The sequence below is a fragment of the Triturus cristatus genome, chromosome 7 (assembly GCF_964204655.1).
Source record: "Triturus cristatus chromosome 7, aTriCri1.1, whole genome shotgun sequence".
Classification (NCBI taxonomy): domain Eukaryota; kingdom Metazoa; phylum Chordata; class Amphibia; order Caudata; family Salamandridae; genus Triturus; species Triturus cristatus.
This window is the reverse complement of record NC_140590.1, coordinates 364290178-364302402: the sequence shown is the minus strand read 5'-3', so window position 1 is coordinate 364302402 and position 12225 is coordinate 364290178.

The following is a 12225-nucleotide window of genomic DNA, read 5'->3' as shown; positions in this document are numbered from 1 at the left end:
AAAAAGTAGGGGTAACCATAAGAAGCAGATACTATATAACCCCCCAAACGCAAGGACATTAAACTAACCTTGAACAGTTGAGTCTTCATGTTCTAAGTGGAAATATCTGGAGGGTCTATCTGCATTGACATGGTTACTCCCAAGTCTATGTTCCACTGTATAGACCATCCCCTGTAGGGAAATGGACCACCTCAAAAGTTTGAGGTTTTCACCCTTCGTCTGTTTTAGCCATAAGAGGGGCTTATGGTCTGTCTGAACAATGTAGTGAGTGCCAAAAAGGTATGGCATCAGCTTCTTCAGAGCCCAAACCACAGCAAAGGCTTCCCTCTCAATAGCTGACCAATGTTTCTATCTGGGGGTCGGCCTTCTGCTTATGAAAGCTACTGGCTGATCCTGACCCTCTTCATTCAGTTGTGATAAAACAGCCCCTACCCCCAACTCAGATGCATCAGTTTGAACAATGAATTGTTTGGAATAGTCAGGACTTTGAAAATGGGAGCAGTGCACATGGCCTGCTTCAGGTCATCAAATGCCTTTTGACAGCTATCTGTCCACTGAACTTTCTTAGGCATTCTTTTGGAAGTTCAGCCATTTAAAGGGGTCACCATGGAGCCATATCCTTTGACAAACCTCATTGTAGCACCCATTCAGGCCCAAGAAAGCTCTGACCTGAGTCTGGGTAGTTGGAGCAACCCAATCCATGATGGTTTGGATTTTGCTCTGCAATGGTTGAACCTGGCCTCCACCCACAAGGTGGCCCAGGTACACAACCTTACTCTGCCCTATATGGCACTTGGTGGCCTTGATAGTGAGGCCTGCCTTTTGCAGGGCCTCCAGAACATTTCTCAGGTGGACCAGGTGATCCTCCCAGGTGGAGCTAAAGACAGCAATATCATCTAGATACGCTGCACTATAAGCTTTCAGACCTGTGAAAACTTTATTTACCATCCTTTGAAATGTGGCAGGTGCATTGTTCAATCCAAAAGGCATCACCACAAATTGGTAATGCCCACTAGGGGTTGAGAATCCTGTTTTTGGTGTAGCATCCTCAGCTAATCTGATTAGCTAGTAACCAGCCGTCAGGTCAAATGTACTTAAGAAGTTGGTGGAGGCCAACGTGTCAATTAGGTCATCTGCCCTTGGAATTGGATGAGCATCAGTCCTAGTGACAGCATTGAGTCCCCTGTAGTCAACACAGAACCTCATCTCTCTCTTACCACCCTGGGTGTGAGGTTTTGGTACCACGACTCCTGGACTAGCCCAATGGCTATCTGAGGGCTCAATCACACCCAGTTCCATCATCTTCTGGACTTCAGTCCTGATACAGTCCCTGACATGGTCAGGTTGCCTGTAAATCTTATTTTTAATAGGCAGACTGTCACCTGTGTCCACCTTATGTGCACACCAGGTAGTTCCTGGCTAGACTTAAGGTTTTTGGATGCCTTCTTCATTTACTCAGCCATCCTAGAGCGAAGACCAAGTACATAGTCCACTATGTCTTGTTTAGGTGGTTTTAGAGGTAACTCCCATCCGTCCTTAACCAAACATAAGAGCTCCAAACAGAAGTTCAAAGGGTTGTAGCCAACCCCCTTCTGAGGATCCTCTCTGTAGGCAAAGAGAAGGCAGGATAAAAGGATATCCCATCTACGCCTAAGCTTTTCAGGGAGACCTCTTATCATGCCCTTGAGGGTTTTGTTGAATCTCTCAACTAACCCATTGCATTGTGGGTGATAGGGTGTAGTGAATTTATAATGTATTCCACACTCCTTCCACATAGTAGTAAGATAACCAGACACAAAGGTTGCATCTTGGTGTAATACTACCTCCTCAGGGAAACCCACTCTGGAAAAGATTCCCAGGAGGGCTCTAGCCACAGCAGGAGCTGTGGTAGTCCTAAGGGGTATTGCCTCTGGATACCTAGTGGCATGGTCCACCACCACTAATATAAATCTGTGCCCAGATGCTGTTGGAGGATCCATGGGACCAGCAATGTCAATCCCAACCCTCTCAGAGGAAACCCCCACCACAGGTAATGGTATTGGGGGGGGCTTTGTAGTACCACCTGCCTTACCACTGGCTTGGCGAGTAGTACAGGAGCAACAAAACTCCTTTGTGTCCTCTGACATATGAGGACAGTGAAAGTGAGAGACAAGCCTGTCCCAGGTCTTACTTTGGCCTAAGTTTCCTGCTAATGGGATGTCATATGCCAGTGTTAATAGGAAGCCTCTAAACTTCAGAGGTATAACCAACCTCCTGGTAGCACCAGGCTTGGGGTCTCTACCCTCTGCATACAGAAGTACATCATCCCAGTAGATCCTGTAGGACCCACTGGCACTCCCAGCAACCTCAGCAGCAGCTTGCTGTCTAAGGGGTTAAAGAGAGGGGCGGCTCAGCTGTTCCTGGCTCAGTTCTGCCCTGGAGGGGCCATTTGTCCCCAAGAACTCAACCTGATCAGGTTCAAGTTCCTCTGAGACAGTACATTCAAAGGGACTGAGATCATTTCCCTCAGGAGACTGATCCTCTGAGGCAGGGGAAAGACACTGCCTTACCCCTACTGCTCCTTCTCTTGGAAGGCACCTGGTCCAATATTCCCGGATCCAGGGCCTGTTCAGTGGAAGACATGTTTGCCTGTGACCTAGTCACTGCAAATACATCTACAGAGATGCCCAACATTTCAAGCCCAAGCTGAAGTCTCCAAATCATTGCCCAACAAGCATTCCACAGGGAGGTCTGAGCTAACCACAACCTTCTTAGGGCCAGTTACCCCTCCCCAGCTGAAATTAACAACTGCCAAGGAATGGTCTGTCCTGACATTGCTAGCATTGGTCACTTGGTACATCTTCCCAAGTATGATCCGGTCAGGGCCCACAAGATATTTTGTCACGATTGTGACATCTGCTCCTGTGTCCCTATATGCCTTGGCCTCCTTACCATTTATCAAGGGCTGTTGCCTGTATTTGCCCAGATTACTGGGACTGACAAATAAGGAGGCAAATTTCATGCCTCCATCATAGACCAAAACAGCCTGAGTTGGAATTCTGACTAGGCCAGAATCCATCTCAGATCCCAGGGTTAACCCTACTATACCCCTGTTTCCTGTACCACCAGTTGACTTGGGGGAACAGTTGTCTTAGGGGCAGTAGTTGCTGGTGTAGAATCCTTGGCCCTTGGACAATTGGCATGCTTTGTCCAATGGATCTTCTCTTTACAGATATGACACCAAGGTTTCATTTTGCCTTTTCCCTTGTTAGATTGTTACTCCCCTCCAGATGCAGGTTTTTGGGGCCCTTGTGAAGACTTCTGGTCTTTAACCTTTTCCCCACCCTATCTGAAGTTTTAGCATCTTGCTTCTTTTGGTCACCACTTTGATTCTGAGCTTTCTGCTTCACCCTGGTTCTGACCCATTTGTCTGCCTTCTTTCCCAATTCTTGGGGAGAGGTCAGATCAGAATCAACCAAGAACTGATGCAACAACTGATTTTGGCAATTATTAAGAATCTGCTACCTCATAATTAGGGCTCCCGGTTTTCCGTTTAAACTTATTTTTACATATAAATACAGATGGTAACGGCAAAATACGAGTAAATTTTGCAGCGCTGCCGTGGTTCAGAGTTGCCGTGCCACGCCCCTGTTCTGATACTGGGAATTCCTTTCCATGACGTGCTGTGGTGTGGACCTATTGGCTAAGGGTCTTCTAGTGACGGCCGTGACCCTGAGCCAATCCGAGTCGTATTGATGCGTCACTGTGTGGGCGTGCTAACACCTCCAGCCCCGCCCTGGGAACTTTTGCCCTTTATTTTGGGGGCTCACCTGCTTGTTTTTCCTTTTGCCTGCACTACGGAACAGTGACGTTTGAAGGCGTCTCCCTGTTCAGCATCTCCAGGGATCCAGGACTCCGTCGCTCGGATTAGCTCTGCGCCAGCCCGCTGCCCGAGTTAGCTCTGCACCAGCCCGCCGCCATTTGAAACTTCCAAGGTCCGTGTATTTTATGTATGTGGCCTCCGATCAATACGCCTTGAAAGCCGCTCCTACGTCTCTCTGTCCCTTTGCAGCCTCGGGCTCCTGCCCTCCCTCCCCCACCCCACGTATGAAGCGGCAGCACCAGGTGTTCGCTCCCCCCGATTTGTGGTCTCGTTTTCATTTTCATTTCGTTTTTATTGTGATTGGTGTGCCTAACTGTAGAGTGACTGAAATGCCCTCTAATGCCTTTATTCATTTTTTTGGAGATTAGCTGTTTTTATAGGCAGCTTTCAAAATATCGTCAGCACATTTTTGTGCCATTCTGGTCACTGTGCACCATGCTCTCCTAAAGGTGAGACTTGCTGCAAGCCCCAGGTTTCTCTATGCCTAAACTCTGCGCCTCCCAACCTCCGGCATAAGGGCGATCGCCATCTGTCCTGTGACAGCTTCCAAGTGTCACTAAAAAGTGGAGTGTTAATAAATCCTTTTGTGACCATGCTCCTAATGTCCTTCATGTATTTTCTATATTCACGATTTGCTCACCAGCCCTCAGATTTGTGACAAACTACCCCCCCACTCCCGCGCTAGTAATTAAACGTGAATTAAACAATTGATTGTGTGCACTGCAGAATGCATTCAAAACATTCTGTTATTGCCTGCATAAGCCTCACTGCACAGGAAAGTTCTGAGGAGCGCAGCAACTCAGTGTTTCAAGTGGAACATTTGTAATTTTTAGTAGAGTCGGAAATAGAAGCTTGGCCCCAAACACATCTGCGTCCGATGACCCTCATTGGCTGCTCAACCGCAGATGCAGAAAATCATGCCTCTATCTGTCCCTCTGCAGCCTCGGGCTCCTGCCCTCCCTCCCCCACCCCATGGGGTTCTGGCTTCATGTGGTAGTGTCCAGGGTATGTTGCATAGACAGGTTTTCAATATATTTAGTGGATGACCTTAGGCACTAAAAGCAGGGCTAGTGGCAATTTTGAAAGAAATCGAGCAGAAATGATGGGTTGTGGCTCTGTCCTTTTGGTGATAGAGCATTGTGGATTACTGTGAGGTTCTAGAAAGGTCAAATGAGATCCAAGGTATTTTCAATATGGGATAGCAGACTAGAAGAGTGGCTGGAGGAGATGGTACTTGGAGCAAGATGTTGGACTTGGAAGGTATTGTGTACTACAATGGCAAAGTTTTCAGATGAATGTATTGTGTTGACCAATAACAACTGAGCGCATGTGTGCATTGTCAATTTAAATAAATGTGGAAAAATACTAGCTGTAGCGTCGTCTTTTGCTTGTGGCAAAAATAAATGTGGATAAATACAGATAAAATGGCCCAAAAATAAATATGGATAAATACAGACGGAAATGGCCGAAAAATAAATACCATAAAACCGGGAGCCCTACTCATAATTAAATTGTACAATCCTTTAAAATCATTCACTTTACTGCTAATTAACCAGCCTTCCAGGGCCTTAGTACCACAATCTACAAAGTCTACCCAGTCCTGAGTCTGTGTCTTCTGGGGTCTCTGAACTTAATCCTGTATTGTTCAGTGGTTAAGCCAAACCCATCAATGAGAGCACTCTTCAGGACTGAGTAATCGTCAGCATCCTCTTCTCTAACAGTGAGGAGCTTATCTCTACCTTTGTCCGCAAAGGAGAGCCACAAGATAGATGCCCACTGCTTCCGAGGGACCCTCTGTACTTTACAGGCCCTCTTTATTGCAGTTATCCATTTGTGGATGTCATCCCCACTCTGGTAGGGAGGGACTATCTTGTTCATGTTCCTATGATCATGAGTATACTCCTTAACCCTAGGGACACTGTTGCTGCCACCATGGGACTCTAGTCCTAATTTCCTACTAGATCTCTGGAGCTCTAAGGATTTGTTATCTCATGCCAACTGTTCTCTCTTGAGCCTAAGCTTGACTTTCTCAAGCTCTAGTAATTGTCACTGTCTGTCATAAGAGGTAACTCTCTTATTAGATATGGCAGTCCCTACAGAAGTTCCTGAGTGTCTAGATTCTACAGAGGGAGACCTAGGTCTCCAGGGTAAACTCTGTATTCTACCAGGAAGATTAAAGAGAGGGCCCTCAAGGCCTTCTCCATTCTCTTCCTGGTCCTGATTGGCTGGGTTAGAATCCTCTTGATCCTCCTGGTCAGGGTTTGATTCTAGGTCAAATAAGGTGAGACCTCCTATCCTATCCTCATTCCATGCCCCACCCACTCTTTCTACCTCATCAGACCCTGGGGTCTTCCTAAGGTCATCTGAGAGTAACACCTCAAGGAAATGTTGGGTGTTGGCACTTCTCCCTGTCCTCAACTTCATAGACACACACATGGCTTTCAATTCTTGAAATGAGAGGCCATTGTACCTAGTTGGAATAGAGACAATGGCTTCTCCTCTAGACATACTAGTGTTATATGGTCTAGGCACCTACCTAACCTAGTGGAGACTGAACTCACTTGAGTTAGAGAAAGGGTGTGCTAGACCCCTGACTTACCCAACTCCAAGTTCAGTAGAACTTACTTATTCAAATCTTGATGTATTATATGTACCTAATACTTAGGGCCCGATTCACAGAACTAACTTAAGACAAAATCCTAAACTTACTACCATTTTGGTATTCACAGAAGGCACTTACTCATTTTGGTATTCACAGAAGGCACTTACTCATTTCGATATTCACAGAAGTTAGTAGTCCTAAGTTTAGGACTCCTAAATGCCTTCTGTGAATACCGAAAGTCTTAAAATTAGGATTTTTCGCAGTTTAGTAGTAGTATAGTTAGGACTCCTAACTTTAGGACTCCTAAATGCCTTCTGTGAATACCGAAATTCTTAAAATTAGGATTTTTCTCAATTTAGTAGTCCTAAATTTAGGACTCCTAACTTTAGGACTCCTAAATGCCTTCTGTGACTACCGAAAGTCTTAAAATTAGGATTTTTCGCAGTTTAGTAGTAGTATAGTTAGGACTCCTAACTTTAGGACTCCTAAATGCCTTCTGTGAATACCGAAATTCTTAAAATTAGGATTTTTCTCAATTTAGTAGTCCTAAATCTAAACTTAGGACTACTAAATTGAGAAAAATCCTAATTTTAAGACTTTCGGTATTCACAGAAGGCATTTAGGAGTCCTAAAGTTAGGAGTCCTAACTATACTACTACTAAACTGCGAAAAATCCTAATTTTAAGACTTTCGGTATTCACAGAAGGCATTTAGGAGTCCTAAACTTAGGACTACTAACTTCTGTGAATACCGAAATGAGTAAGTGCCTTCTGTGAATACCAAAATGGTAGTAAGTTTAGGATTTAGTTCTGTGAATCGGGCCCTTAGTGATTTTCAGTTATTCACTCAATGAGATTTATCTGGTAAAACAATAGCAAACTTGAATCCTAACCTCTACACACCAATGTGAGAAGGTGGCCTGGTATATGCTGTCCACTAATTAAGGTGAGCACCCTGTACCAGTCCACACGACCCTTATGATGTATGAGGTCAAAGACCACCTTTAAATAGCTATCCTAGTGGTAGCTGTGGAGAGCAGCCTTCAGGCTTAATCTCGAAGGAATGTAAAGCAGCTTGTTTTACTAGAATATCACCTCCTGAATGACTAAATGAAAGGAGAACCACACAGTAGTTATATAAAAATATGTATTTGTTAATATAACACTCTCTACTAATCTCTACACGAGATTAGAACATAAAGCACACAATACTGAATCAATAGACCATTCGTAAATAGCACAATACACAGTGGGCTCCCGGGGGAGACCAAACCATATACTAAAAAAATGGTATAACAATCCCAACTTGACTAGACACAGTGCCTAGAGCACATAGAATCGCTGGGACCCCAAGGAACCACCTAAGGCAGTGACACAGGGAGCAAACGGAGGACGGATGCAGTGAGGAAACACGACCACATGCTCCGTACAACTCTATGGGAAAGTCGCGGTTGCAAAGTTACAATTTAAGGACACTGCTACGAGGACTTCAAGCAAACCCGTTGGAACATAGGAGGTTCTAGAGCCAACCCACCAGTGAGTATCGAAGTACCCGTGTTACCTATCCCAGAGGAGCCGGGTGCATAGGGGTCAAGTCGTGTCGGAAACCTTCGTCATTTTCAATGGAGAACTGCAAAGAAGTACTGCTGCCAGGAAGGCGAAGAGTGTCTGCTGGAATCCAAGCCTGGATTCTAGGTGAGAGGAGCCTGAAAGCAGAGGGGGCAGAGTCTGGGTCACATCAGGTGACCAGGGGCTCGGTAGTCGGATGCCCACCGATGTCGGGTGCTTTAGGTACGAAGAAGGGATGCTTGACTCTGCAGCCACGGGGACCAGGAGATGTCGAGGACAACTAGGATCTGGACGTGAGCTGTCCCACAACGGATGTCGAATGCTGAGGGGTCGATGTCTGGCTGAAGCGCCAACAAGCCTTGGCAAATGCAACACATGCAGGAAGGACAAACAGGTTACAGTGTAGACCAGCAAGGTCCAGGGGACTCTCCAAGCAATGGAGAGTCAGGGCACATCGGAAGCAACCAGGGAAGCCCAAGAACCAACAAGGTGACCCTCGCCAGGACCCACAGGCCAACGGACCAGGAGTCCAGAGGAGACCTCAAGCAAATTTACAAAGCACCAGCCCATGGAGCACTCAGTGTGAGGAGGCCAGATTTCTTCGGTGCAAATATTGCTCGGGGTCAGGACTACATGGAGTCCAATGCACAAGCTCGGGAATTGCCAACAAGCATATGCACTTGCAAATGTACGCAGTGCACAGGGGTTCGGGTCACACGGTCCCCACGAGGGATACTGGTCTCAGAATCAATGAGAAGTCAGATCATCTCAGCGACTTTTGAAAACCCACCTACTGTGTTGCTGAAATCTTCGGAGTCCTCAGGAGCTCTGGAGAACCAAGCCAGTCAGATCGCTTAGGTGCCTACTACTACAGGGGAGTAACTCCTTTACTCCAAGGGAGATTCTTCAGTCATGCAACGTTGCACAGGCAAACGAAATAGTTGGTTTCTTCTTAGTAGAATCTTGTCCAGGTAAAATCTAAAGTCCAGTAGTCAGGTAACCCACTTTATACCCATGGGAAGGGGTTGGACAGATTCTATGGACTCTCCTAGGGAAGGTGCAGGACAGAGGGGTGGCTACACCCATGTCCTTTGTCCAGTTTTGTGCCAGAGCAGGAGCCAATGGCTCCCAGAACTGTTTTGAGCTGGACTATGCACAGGGACACCAAATATGCCCCCAGTGCAGACTTTCTGGAACTCTCTGAGTGCACCCACCCACCCCCAATACACTAAACTCTGTCTGGGAGGTGGTTACACCTCCCTGTGACAGGATGCCTATTGTCATGCCGTCCTCTGCTCAAGCTTGGCTCAGCAGCAGGAGAGCCGAATCGTGTCTGTGGCTGGCATATCCATTTTGTGATGCCCGGGTCGAGAAAGCTGGTACCGGGTAGACCGGAGAGCCACAGTAGAGGTTTCAGAAGGGTGGAATCATACCGCGGAGGTATGATTCCAAGGTATGAGGTATGATTCCAAGGTGTTTGACACCAAACACGACATGTTTCTAAGCAGCCGTTTTAAAGTTAGCATTTACCGCCAGGTTATAATGCAACTTAACTTATATGTCTGGCTGCATCACAGACAACCCCGGAGAATGGTGTCCGAAGGCTGCAGAGGGACCATCCTCATGCAGGGGCACCCACTCACATAAAACCCAGCACCCTGCCGTCAGGGTTGATAAGGCCAGTCATCAGTGGCGGCTCCTCGAGGGAGTGCTGCGGGGCGGGGGAGGGACAGGGTGAGGAGCCGCCACTGCCTGCCATAGGAGTGACTGACAGCTTTTTAAGTGTAGTGATTTAGATAGATATAGTGAACCTATATCTAGGTAAGTGGTGCAGGCACCAGCTTACACAGGCTGTTGTAGCAGACCTGCTGTGTCATTTTGAATAGCCTCTCATGGGTGGCAAAATACATGCTTCAGCCCATGGGAGGCCTCTGGGGTAACTATGCCCTGGGTACATGGTGTACCATATACTAGGGACTGATAAGTATCCAATCTGGAGTGTGCCTAAAGTACATACATAGCAATTTATGGGAGAAAGCAGATAGACTGGGGTTCTGGATAGCAGGATCAGAGTCAGACTAGTCCAAAAACAGTGAGACATCAGCAAAAAGTGGGGGTAACCATAAGAAGCAGATTCTACTTTCCTACAGTACTCCTCCTGATCACCGGATGACAATACAGAGGTTTTGGTCTCTTTGCGAACGTGAGTGGACTGTTCATGCCAAGAAAAGACCGTCAGCGATGCATGACAACGGGAAGCTCCAGCCACAGCCTGCTCTTTGCGTCAGCAACAACTGTCCACATCTGCAATGACCTCCGCATCTCCCACCAATGGGAGCTCCAGCAGTGACCTGCTCTTCACTCTGACAACAGCCTCCTCACGGCACCTGCCAATGCGAAGTTCCAGCCCAGGCTCGTCACTTGCAAGCCTGGTACATGCATCGGATCCACGCTCCATCGCAGTCAGCCTGCTCTTGAGACTTTGACCCGATCCAGCGCGACCAGATACCACGGAGTGGTGCTGTGTGCTTTTTGGCACTATTTTCACCAAAAACATTAAAAACCCATAACTTGCGTTCTACTGATTGGATTCTTGTTGTTTTGGTGTTATTTTACTTATTAAAATGTACTCCATTTTTCTAATAGGTTTTGGATTTTTCCAATGCTGTGTTTAGGCTTTATTAGTGTTTGAGTGCTGCATAAATATTTTACAAAGTGCCTCTAAGATAAGCCTGACAGCTTTTGTACCATGCTACCAGAGGGTTAAGCACAGGTTTATTTATTGATTTTTACTGTTCACCCTGCCAAGGATTTGTGTTTATCACTTGAATTGGGTTCTTACCCCCTCAACTAATAACCCAAATTCTTACAAGCGCGCATTCTTGTATTGAGTTATTTGAAAGTGCTCTAATATGTGATAATGAACAAAAAGGAGGTTCAGTAAAATAAAATATTTGTCTAGGCTCACACAATTTAGTCATGGAAGCCGGGTTTCATTCCAAATTTTGCAGTTACACACTCTGCAGTTCAGCCACTAGATGTGTATCTCTTTTTGACATCAAAGGTTAATGCTTTTTCCTTAAGAACTGGAGAATGAGATTAGAGTTGTGGGTGGCAAACAGAATCAATATTTTATTTTTGGCAGATTTGCATACTGCAAACAGTGCCCAAGGACATAAGAGCACTTGACACAAATACTGACTAATTTACATTTTTCTTTTTTTTTTTGGAAAGGAAGATTTACCAGGGTTCACAGGATGCTTAGCTGAAACTGAATTCAAACCTAGTTCCTCATGTTGCATGGTAGGCACCTGAAACCACTACCCACCTGACCGCCTGTGGAAGCTCAACTCATTTTGGACTGGATGTTCCAAGCGGACCTCGAGGTGAGCCAGAGCCGGGCTTCTGCCATGAACTTTAAGTGGCTCACTCACCTCTAAGGGAAAGTCAATATGAGAGACTTGCATTTTCATAGGAAAGTCTAACTTCTGAAGTCCCAAACTCTCATCTTTCATGAGCACAAAGGGCCTCCTCTACAGGAAAGTGATACAGCGTGGAGCCGCAAGCCATTTAGCTGCGCCATGCTGCGTCATTTTCAAAGCATAGAGATGCGCCGTATTAACAACAATATGATGCATGTATGTGCTTTCCCCTGCGCTGGCACACAATAGGCTGCCATGCTCCACCGCTGGCACCCTTGCGTCATTTTGCAAGTGTACCTGCAGGCATGATTGTTTTGTGGCATTTGCCTCTTTCTATGCGTTGTGCGGAATTCAGCACGCACAGAAAGAGTCAAAAATGAGGAGAATTAAAAGTATTTCTCCTCGTTGCACCATTCCTATGCCCCTTCTGGGGAGGCATAGGATTCTGAAGTATTTCCAGCTTTACAAAATGTTGTAAATCTGGGAATGCATCAAGTTCCATTGATGTTGTGTGGGAATACCCACAGCGACACCAATGGAATACCCCTTTCATGCAGAGTAATGCGTGAAAGGGGCCATATTTACAAGGCCATGAAAAAACATGCAGGGTGACTTTACATGGTTGTGTAAATATGGGCAAGGCCCTTGTGCCACCGAGGCATCACTTTTTTTGATCCACCGGCGGCACACTGTGCTGCCCCATATTTACAAGGCCATGCAAAGCTACCCTGTGTGGGTTTTCTTGGCCTTGTAAATATGGCCCCTTTTCAC